Here is an 11,520-nt window from a genome sequence, read left to right as displayed (position 1 = left end):
CAGTGTCCTAGCTTCTGATTTATGTATACCATTGCATTACTAAGGTCTCTTTAGAAAACGAAGGCACAGTCAACAACTCAAGTAACATTTAGTGGATTCTGACGGTTCTGTTTTCCAAGCTACATCCAAAGTGACATTCAGGAACACTCATGTTCACCCTTTGTTTCAACTTCAGCAAAGACAGCAAGCAGTCCCAGAGCCTCCATAGTCAGGCCTCACCTGCTACCTATTGTTTGTTGAATTTTTGCTTCATCTTCAGGACCTTGCTGGACTGTCTCCACGAAGGCTATCTATGAAGAACACATATCTTTTTCCTTTGGGATGTCAGAGCATTCAGTAGTTATTTGTGTATATGTTTGTCTCCCTCATTAGACTTTGCTCCTGCTCTACCTTTGCTTCTGCTAGCACATAGTAGCTACTCAATAAATACTGTGTGAAAGAAAAATAATTTTAATGAACCACAGTGAGCGATAGTCAATAAATTTATACAGTAAGTAAAAGAGATGAAGGTAACATTTTTAGTGATAGGCCATATTTGAAATGCTGTATATAGCACCACATTTTAAGTAGTGGTATACTAGACTCAAACTAGCCTTAAAATATTTTTATACGTTTGCAGTCAGAAGAATTAGCCGAGTCATGCGGAAGACGCCGAATCAGCCCGCTTCAGACAGGCAGGTCTGTGCACGCCCTACAGAGGTCCTGAGTCACGCGGAAGACGCCGAATCAGCGCGCCTCAGACAGGCAGGTCTGTGCACGCCCTACTGAGGTCCTGAGTCAGACGCGAATCAGAAAGACGCCGAATCAGAACGCTGCAGACGCCGAATCAGAACGCTGCAGACAGGCAGGACTGTGCACACCCTACCGAGGTCCTGAGTCACGCGGAAAACGCCGAATCACCCCGCTGCAGACAGGCAACCACCTGATTCCACATTACCAAGGCGCAGAGGACACCGGACCACCAGAGCAAGGTACTGAGTCCCACTGTTCCCAGCCCAGAGGTAGGGGCTTCTGAGCCGTCATCCCACTTTTCCTGGTCCAGAGGAAGGGGCTTCCCGATTACCATCACTCCCGCTGCTCCCAGCCCAGAGGAAAGGGCTTTTGGGCCACCTTCTGTCCCACTGCTCCTGGCCCAGAGGAAGGGGCTTCCAGGCCACCATCACTCCCACCGCTCCTGGCCCAGAGGGAGGGACTTCTGAGCCACCATCCCACTGCTCCTGGTCCAGAGGAAGGGGTTTCCCGGCCACCATCCCTCCAGCTGCTCCCAGCCCACAGGAAAGGGCTTTTGGGTCACCATCCCTACCGCTGCTCCCGGCCCCTGTCCCACCACACCCAGCTCAGAGGAGGTAATCCGTGCAGGCGCTAACAGGCCCCCACCCCAGTCGAAATGAGAAAACATGTAAATAAGTCTCAAAACCAGACTTCCAGATCACCTACAGCAACCCCAAAGGGAAATGAGATGGAACCCTTTGATACTCAACCACCTGGACCCACTGAACTGGCAACAAAAGGGGATCTGGAAAAAATGAAATCAGAAATAATTTCTCAGATAACAGGAGAAATTGTGCCCTTAGTGCAAGACATGATTAATAAATCTAGAGAGGAGCTCAGGAACATGATGGAATCCCAACATAAACAAATGGAATCCATAAAACAGATGCAAATAGATTTCCAGGACATGAAAAACTCCATCGAAAGTCTACACAGCAGAATGAGCCAGTGTGAGGACAGAATTTCAGATATAGAAGATAAGATTGCAATTAGTGACCAAGAAAAGAAAAATTGCTTCAAAATTATAAGGGAACATGAGAAATTAATCCAGAAGCTGCTAGACGATGCAAAGAAGAATAACATAAGACTGATTGGAGTCAATGAAGAAACAGGAGAGAGTGCAGATGACATAAAAAAATCTCTTCACAGAAATAATGGCAGAAAACTTCCCAAGCAGAAGAAAAGAGCTTGACATACAGATAAGTGAGGCATATAGGACTCCAAATAGCCTTGATCAAAAAAAATCTACACATAGGCATATAATTGTTAAGATTCCAGAAACACAACAGAAGAACAAAGTTCTCCAAGCAGTGAGAGAAAAGAAACATCACATACAAAGGAAAGCCCATCAGAATCACAGCAGACTTCTCAACACAAACGATCAAGGCAAGAAGAGCTTAGAGTGACATATTCCAAGCCCTAAAAGAAAACAGCCTCCAACCCAGATTGATGTACCCTGCAAAACTATCTTTCAAAATGGATGGAGAAATAAGATACTCTCATGACAAAGAGCACCTTAGGAACTTTGCGAATACCAAACCAGCACCCCAAAGAATTTTACACAATATCCTAGGAACAGACATTGAGGATCACAACCCCAGGAAGCAAAGCAGAATGAACCCATCTGGCATGACAAGAAATTAAATGTAAAGGGGGAGAACCCAACAAAAAGAAAGAGTCATGGCAATGACAAGTCAATATGTTTCAGTTATAACCATCAATGTTAATGGTCTCAATTCACCAATCAAAAGAAATAGACTGTCAGAATGGGTCAAGAAGCAAAATCCAACAATATGCGGCATACAAGAAACACACTTAATTCAAAAGGAAACTCATAGACTGAAAGTTAAAGGGTGGAAAACAATACTCCATGCCACAGGAACCAGAAAAAAAGCAGGAGGAGCTATCCTCTTGGCAGATCAAGTAGATTTCAAACCAACACTGATTAAGAGAGATGAAGAAGGACACTACATCCTTGTAAAGGGAAGAATCCAAGAGGAAGAGATGACAATCATAAATATCTATGCACCAAACACTAGTGCACCCAACTATATAAAACAAATACTAACGGACATGAAAAGTCATATATGCACTAATACAGTTGTAGTGGGGGACCTCAACACCCCACTGTCACAAATAGATAGATCAACTAGACTAAAAATAAGTAATGAAATACTAGAACTCAATCCAACTCTTGAACAAATGAACTTAACAGATGTTTACAGAGTCTTCCACCCCACAAAATCAGAATACACATTCTTCTTAGCTGCACATGGGTCATTCTCTAAAATAGACCACATACTCACACATAGAACATGTTTAAGTAAGTGCAAAGGAATTGAAGTTATCCCCTGTATATTATTAGACTATAGTGCGATGAAATTGGAGATCCATAGCAAAAGAAACTCAAAAAATTTCATAAACACATGGAACTTGAACAACACACTTCTGAATAACCAATGGGTCACAGAGGAAATTAAAGAAGAAATCAGACAGTTCCATCAATTAAATGACAATGACAATACAACATATTGGAATCTATGGGACACAATGAAAGCAGTCTTATGAGGGAAATTCATAGCAGTGAATACACATATTAGGAAAACAGAACGAGCCCAATTAAACAACCTGATGCTGAACCTCAAGCTTCTAGAAAAAGAAGAGCAGGACAACCCCAAAGCTCATACAAGGGAGGAAATTATAAAGATCAGAGGAGAAATCAATGCAATGGAGACTAAGAGAATGATACAAAAAATCAATGAAGCCAAGAGTTGGTTCTTTGAAAGAATCAACAAAATTGACAAACCTTTAGCCAACCTTGTCAGAAAAAGGAAAGAAAAGTCCCAAATCCATGCAATTAGGAATGAAAAGGGTGAAACTACAACAGACCCAGCAGAAATCCAGAGGATCATCAATACCTACTTCCAGAACCTATACGCCAATAAGATGGACAACACAAGAAATGAACAGATTCCTAGATACTTATGAATTACCAAAGTTGAATGAAGAAGACCTAAAAATTCTGAACAATGCAATATCAGCCAATGAAATTGAAAATGTAATTAAAAACTTATCAACTAAGAAAATCCCAGGCCCTGATGGCTTCACTGCTGAATTCTACAAGACATTTAGAGAGGAACTGCTGCCACTACTGTTTAAACTCTTCAATGAAATTGAAAGGGAAGCAATACTCCCAAATTCATTCCTGGAAGCAAGCATCACCTTGACCCCCAAAGCAGAGAAAGACCCAACTGAAAAAGAGAACTATAGGCCAATCTCACTAATGAACATAGATGCAAAAATCCTTAATAAGATACTGGCAAACAGAATGCAGAAGATCATCAAGAAGATCATACACCCTGATCAAGTGGGATTCATCCCAGGGATGCAGGGATGGTTCAATATACGAAAATCAATTAATGTAATACACTATATCAACAGAGCCAAGGACAAAAACCATATGATTATCTCAACAGATGCAGAAAAACCATTTGACAAAATCCAACATGCATTTATGATAAAAACCCTACAAAAAATTGGAATAGATGGTCTCTACCTCAAACTGATAGAAGCCATCTATGAAAAACCAACAGCCAATATCACAGTAAATGCTCAAAAACTGAAATCCTTCACACTAAAATCAGGAACAAGACAAGGATGTCCACTATCACCACTCTTGTTCAATATAGTTCTGGAAACATTAGCCACGGCAATTAGACAAGAGAAGGAAATAAAAGGAATAAAGATAGGTAATGAAGAAGTTAAATTGTCATTATTTGCGGATGACATGATACTCTATAGAGAAGACCCCAAGAACTCCACCAAAAGTCTTCTAGACTTAATAACCAAATTCAGTCAAGTAGCTGGATACAAGGTCAACACACAAAAGTCAATAGCTTTCCACTACACCAATGACAGACTCACTGAGAGAGAAATAGGGCAAATAATTCCTTTCACAATAGCATCCAAAAAACTGAAATACCTAGGAATCATCCTAACAAAAGAAATCAAAGACCTCTTCTCTGAAAACTATGGCACTCTGAAAAGAGAGATTGAAGATGATATCAGAAAATGGACAGACATCCCCTGCTCCTGGGTAGGAAGGATTACTAGAGTGAAAATGGCCATACTTCTAAAACTGCTATATAGATTTAATGCAATGCCAATTGAGATCCCAGCAGCATACTTCACAGACCTTGAGAAAACAATCCAAAAATTCATTTGGAACAAGAAGAGACCCAGAATAGCAAAAGCAATTCTAGGTAACAGAAACATGGCAGGGGGTATCACAATCCCCAACCTGCAACTCTACTACAAAGCTACTGTGATAAAAACAGCATGGTACTGGCAAAGAAACAGACCTGAGGACCAGTGGAACAGATTAGAAGATGCAGAAACAATGCCAGACACACTCAGCCATCTCATCTTTGATAAAGGAGGCAAACACCCTCACTGGAGGAAAGATAGCCTCTTTAATAAATGGTGCTGGAAAAATTGGGCTTTAACTTGCCAAAGATTAAAACTAGACCTATGTCTCTCACTATGCACTAAACTAAAATCAAAATGGATTAAAGATCTAAATATTAAAATAGAAACTCTGAACCAGTTGGAACAGAGATTAGGTAGAACCCTTGAAGACATCGGTGTAGGAAAAGATTTTATGAACCATACCTCAGTTGCCCCTGAACTAGCACAAACAATCAACAAGTGGGATCTCTTCTTATTAAAAGGCTTCTGCACAGCAAGAGAAACCACCAGCAGTGTGAAGAGACAATCCACAATGTGGGAAAAAAATCTTCACTTGCTCTCCTCAGACAAAGGTCTACTATCTCGAATCTATAAAGAACTTAAAAAGATCAGACCTCTCAAATTTAAAGACCCAATCCAAAAATGGGCATCTGAAATGAACAGACATTTCTCAGACAAAGAAGTAGAAATAGCAAATAAATACATGAAAAAATGTTCAACATCACTGGTCATTCGAGAGATGCAAATGAAAACAATGCCGAGATTCCACTTCACTCCAGAAAGAATGGCTGCTATCATGAAATCAACCAATAAGAAATGCTGGCGGGGCTGTGGGGAAAGAGGAACCCTGCTCCACTGCTGGTGGGAGTGTAGACTGGTGCAAGCACTGTGGAAATCAGTATGGAGATACCTCAAAGAACTAGGACTGGAAGTCCCATTTGGCCCCGCTATTCCACTGCTGGGGATCTTCCCCAAAGAATTAAAAGAATCATACCACAGTGATATATGTGCACCCATGTTCATAGCAACGCAGTTTGTAATAGCTAAAACTTGGAAACAGCCCAAATGCCCATCAACTGGAGACTGGATAAAGAAAATGTGGTTTTTTTATAAAATGGAGTACTACTCAGCCCTAAAAAATGAGAAATTAGAGACATTTATAGCTAAGTGGATGCACATTGAGGCAATACTCTTAAGTGAAATAAATAGGACACAGATGTGTAAATACCAAATAGTTTCTCTGGTGTGAGAAACTGAAAGTGTAAATAAGGACTAAATGTATAATAGGTCATGTGAAATAGTAAGAAAAGGGGCAAAGGGGAAGGAAGTGGGAGGGCTAAGGGAAAGGATAGAAGGGAATGGAATTAATATGAGAAAATGGAAAAATAGGAACAAAATTTTTCTAAATAGGAAGGGCTGGAGGGGGTTGAAGGGAGGGCTGGGCAAGGGTGAAAAATAAGAACCAAGAGAGATTATGTAAAGGTGCAAATTTCCAATGATGAATGTCATTATATTGTATACCTAAAATGTACCAATGATTAGAATGAATAATCGATAATGTAAAATAGGAAGAAAAGGTCCAAAGGGGTAGGGGTAGTGGGAGGGGCAGGGGAAAGGAATAAAGGGAAAGGAAAAAACGATGAGAAATGGAAAAAATGGAAATAAAGTCTTTGTAAATAGGGAAGGGTAGAGGGCATGAGGGGAGGGCTAGGAATGGGGAAAAAATAAGAACCAAGATGCATTATGTAAAGGTACAATTCCCAATGAGAAATGTAATTGTGTTGTATACCTGCAATGTACCAATAAAAGAATTTAATGCAAAAAAAAAAAAAAGAATTAGCCATTTTTCCAAGGATTACCCATTAAAGTCTGTTAACTGAAACTTTAAAAAGTGAAAAATGCTATATACACTGGCTGGTGGAAGCCCTTTTTGGTGTTGATAGTACAGTATTTTATTCTATATGATTTCTAGGAGTCATTAGCAATGAATTACAAAATTTCCCTTGTAAAGGCAGTTTTCTCCCTCATTTATATGTAGGTAAAATCTACATCTACATCCAGTAGAAAAAAAACCAAAATAAAAATAACTGCATGTATTTATAGGCAACTACAGTTATAAACCAGTACATTTCCCTTTTGAGAAAATAGTGTAAAATTCCAGTGTGGGTGGTAGTTTGATATGGAGATATGTCATCTGCTTTCAGATACATTTCAAGAAAAGCACTAAGCTAATTAAATTTATCATTCATCTTCCTTCGAAGCAAAGCATATATGCAAATTTCTTCAGGCAAATCACGTTCATAAGAATAAAGCACCACACTGTGGGTTGGTCCCAACTCTCAACACTTTCTAGGAAAAACAGGTACAGGGGAATTGAGAAAGAAAATGTTTTGGCAGAATTTTCTGTGCAGGGAGGAGGCCTTGGTAAGGGAGGTATTGTCTCTCTTTAAAAAGTTAGAAATTTTCAGTGATTTTACGTAGAGTAAAAAGCACATTGCTTTAAGTGCAAAAGGAAACCCCAGTCCTCACCTCTATAACATTGCTTACTAATGAGAGAGTCACCAGCTATTTCTTTGTGTATTTTCCTGGAGTTAAACAGTTGTGCACACCAGGCTTGGAAATTGAGAATTCTCCCTCTTCTAGGTTAACTACAAGAGTGATATAAGAAAGGCAAATTAGCCATCTGCTGAAGATGGCTACAGGTTAGAGGATTGGGCAGCATTTACTTCTCATGGAATCTGGACTTCAAAGTTTGCACAGTATCTTGTTTGTCCTCTAGAGCCTGGACAATGATCTACTAAACATATGGTTGAGCCTGCTTTCCTTTTCCAATTTCATTAGACTTAAATTTCTGGAGGGCAGGGCTAGGCACTTCTGTTCTCTGAAAACTGCTGAACACCTAAAATACTTTAATGCTCAATCTTGGCAATAATTCAAATGATGACTCTTTTGTGTTGAACAATTTTATTGAACAATGTTAATTCCCTTGTAAATAAAACTTGCTCCACTGATCATATCTTTTTAGGAGGTCACTGAAAATACAAACAATAGCTTTTTAAGGCTTACTAATATAAGCAATTTGATATTAAAAATCTTCTAGATGGTCCTTTTTTATATTATCAGGAAAAGGAATCATAGTTACTAGAAAAAGTATATATTTTTATAATAAAATATTTATGACACTTCTTAGTATTCTGGGAACATGTAGTTAAAATTCTGATAACTTAGAGTATTTCAACCTAAATCATTAGAGTGTGGCAGAAACTCACACATATTTTATCAATTTCAATTAACAGGGACAAAATGAAATAATCCAAGTATACCATATTTTACTGTATTGTCCCCCTTGTATTTACTAGTTGCAAATGAAGTTTGAGTTTTACTAAATACATTTCAGAATTTCTAAGAATAAGAATCACAGTTTTTTACACATGCCATTTAGAAGAATTTTTTAAAGAAAAAATTCTAAGAGAAATCCTGGCCTAGCAGAGAGGCATTGAGCTATAATGTTCTCCTTTAATGCCAACTCCTTGACTTTATCCTGTGGAGCTGAGAGAAAAGTCCGAACTTTTTGAAGCTGCAGTTTCCTTAACTATAAAATTCTGTCAATAACTCTCATTTGCAAAGTCATCACGTGGGTCAAACCAGATAGTGTATAGAGTATCTGACCAACTGGGTAAACACCAGAAAAGATAACTATTAATAAAAACAACAGATTCGATCCCCAGTACAAAACAAAACAAAAAAAAAGAAAAACAAAGAATTATCTCTAATAAAAACAACAGAGGCATGTGAGTGGATGTCCCTCTAAAACCTCATGTGGTCATTAGTGGGGCTTTTCAGAGGTGGCTTAATCTAGAGTGTGTGATGCTGGGATCAAGGGTTTGTGATTACTAAATTAGTCTGCTGATTGGTTTGGCATAGTTCTGAGTGTGGATAATGGGAAGGCCCTTCCTGGGTGTAAGTGCTGTCCACCCTGGGTGTGTATGCTACCCACTCTAAGGGCATGTAGCCGGGATATAATATATGGGAGAGAAAGAGAGTTTCTTGGTCACTTGCTGCTTTGCTTCTTCACTACTTTGCTGCTTTCTGTCCACCATGCAGTTTCTCCTTTGTGATGCCCCTCTGTGCCTCTCTGCCTTGGAGCCAGCTGATTACGGACCGAAACCTCTACAAGTTGTGAGCTGAAGTAAATTTTTTTTTCCCTTTAACTTAGGGTGTCAGATATTTTGTCTCGGCAATGAGAAAAGTAACCAACACAAGGCATTAAAGATCTCTTTAGATGATAACAGTAATAAGGCTGTGGATTTAGCTCAGTGGTGTCACCACCTGCTTTGCAAGTGCAAGGTTCTGAGTTCGATCCCCACAGTACCAAAAAAAAAAAAAGCCACTGGCATTTCCTTTCCTGTGAGCTCACTTTTGGGCTGAGGATTTAGCTCAGTGGTTCCACTGCCTGCCTCACAAGTGCAAGGTCCTGAGTTCAATCCCTGGTACAAAAAAATAATAAAATAAAGCATGACAGAATATGAATTATGATTCGTAATTAATATTGTTAATAATGATGTCATATGGATTTAGATTTCAGCATTATTTTGAAAATTTCTTTCCTGAGAGACTAAGATTTCTGCATTTGCTACCTATAAATTTAATCAATCAATTGTGAGTTTTTTCCAGCTAGTTGGTCTTCCTGTTGAATCGGCAAGTCTCTTTGCCTTTCATTCATAGTATTGTACAGACAAGATGTGATTCTGGTTAGCTACACATGTGATTTAGAATTAATGCTTGTATTCATTCTTTTTTTTTTTTTGGTACTAGGGATTGAACTCAGGACCTTGTGCTTGTGAGGCAGGCATGGTGCCACTGAGCTAAATCCCTGGCCCATTGCTTGTATTCATTCTTGCTTCCACCTCAGGTCACATTCTTGGTAAAAAGGGAAATTATGGCATGTATATATGTCACAGTGGATAGCTCTATATTTTAAAGACGACTTAAAAATCCTTTGTGTAGGAATTACAAAAAGAGAAGTGTCAGTTATCTCATGCCTTGTCTAAAGTGCTTTTTTAAAATTTTTAAATCTTGAGTAGCATTTAAACATTTCCAAATAATCCAAATACTTCCAATTAAGGCTATCAAAATATTTTTGAGTTGTGTCTAAGATGTCCAAAGAATTAGCTAAACATAGGTAGATAGTTTGACCAATGTCTGACTCAATCTTTCTGGTAGAGAAATATAGAACTTTCTGGCAGAAACCTTGGTATTTGATTTATAGAATGTATGGGAAGAGAAGTGAAGAATTTCACCCTCCAGGGCACAGCTTTGCTCATGAGGGTCTTGTGGCAAATGTGCAAGGTTGACTGTAAGCACAGCAGAGTGGGTGGCTGCTGAAAGGATGTTTTGGGGTGTCAGTTATACGCTCTCAAATATCACCCCATTTAGGTTTAATCGACCTTGAAATGCCACCAGTGGGAGAGAGAACACGTTGTTCCTTGGAGGAGAGCAAGGCAGTTTAAGCTATAAAAATAGTCCCTCATCAAATAAAAGATAAAATGCCCCCAGCACGCAGAGACAGTGAAATGGTCTATAATGAACGGTAAATCAGACTGAACCCTTTCCTTTTTCCTGTGCATCCCAATGCTATCCCCTTCTCCGACGCTGGGGTTCAGTCCTAAGTCACTTGGGGGCACTCCTGTGGATGGTTTAGGAGCACGACAGAGCCTGTCACCACTGGCATTGACACTGGTAACTATGGATGCTTCGTCTAAATTGACCCTGAAAAGCTGAAAAAATAATAGATTCTTAGTCCATGTTTGGAGGATAGTTTTTAAAACTCTGAGACAGTTGTAGCTGCCCCCACCAGCTGCTCAAGGCCAATGACAACATATTGATGAGGCCAGAGCCAAATGAACGTGGAGAGCCAGTGCCCTGTGTCTGCGGTTTGGATATCCATTCCTAAGAAATAGAAATTTCCCTTATTGTTTAAACAGTTATCAATCGGCTTCTACACATTTTAGTCCAAAGCATTCTAATCAATATAACCTTCAGTAAATATATTCCAAAGAATTTGTTAAATGAAGGAATCAACAGTAAAAGTGAGTGGGCAGAAGCAAACCAGGAAGGCCAGCCAGCAGGAGAGTGGAAGCAGATCAATGAGCAACTCTCCACCTAGAGCCAGGAACGAATTTCTCCAGGCTGCAGTGTGTGTGGTCCAGAGAGGAGGACTGTGGGGGGCCTGTCTGAGTATCCTGGAGCTTCCGCCATGGGTCAGAATAGTTCCAAGGGGCCCCTGTGAATGTGAACTGAACCTGGCCCGCACCCTGGAGACCTCCGGTCTCTCCATCCGCAGGAGCACAAAGTTTACTTTCATTTGTTTGTTTACGAGAATTGCAAATTCCAGGACATCAAGTACAGTGCTTTGTCTTCTTTGTTTATTGCTGAATCCCCTCAATGGCTGCCACAAAGTAGGAACTTTGTACCTATTTAAAAATATTTTTAATATCTTTA

General features: G+C 39.6%; 1 long non-coding RNA gene across 1 annotated transcript in view; it reads left to right on the top strand.

Moving 5' to 3' along the window:
* The first annotated feature begins 828 nt into the window (after window positions 1–828).
* The window catches only part of LOC110345530 (uncharacterized), a 275,962-nt gene continuing 265,270 nt past the window's right edge, over window positions 829–11,520 (top strand). Inside the window, exon 1 of the long non-coding RNA XR_015446901.1 lies at window positions 829–971. This is a non-coding gene — a long non-coding RNA (uncharacterized LOC110345530). The remainder of the gene's footprint in view (window positions 972–11,520) is intronic.

The sequence above is a fragment of the Heterocephalus glaber genome, unplaced genomic scaffold, assembly GCF_053883595.1.
Source record: "Heterocephalus glaber isolate CG9 unplaced genomic scaffold, H.glaber_assembly_v1.0 deba00001733, whole genome shotgun sequence".
NCBI lineage: Eukaryota > Metazoa > Chordata > Mammalia > Rodentia > Bathyergidae > Heterocephalus > Heterocephalus glaber.
The sequence above is the reverse complement of the archived record's forward strand: the minus strand, read 5'-3'. Positions and strand labels throughout refer to the sequence as shown.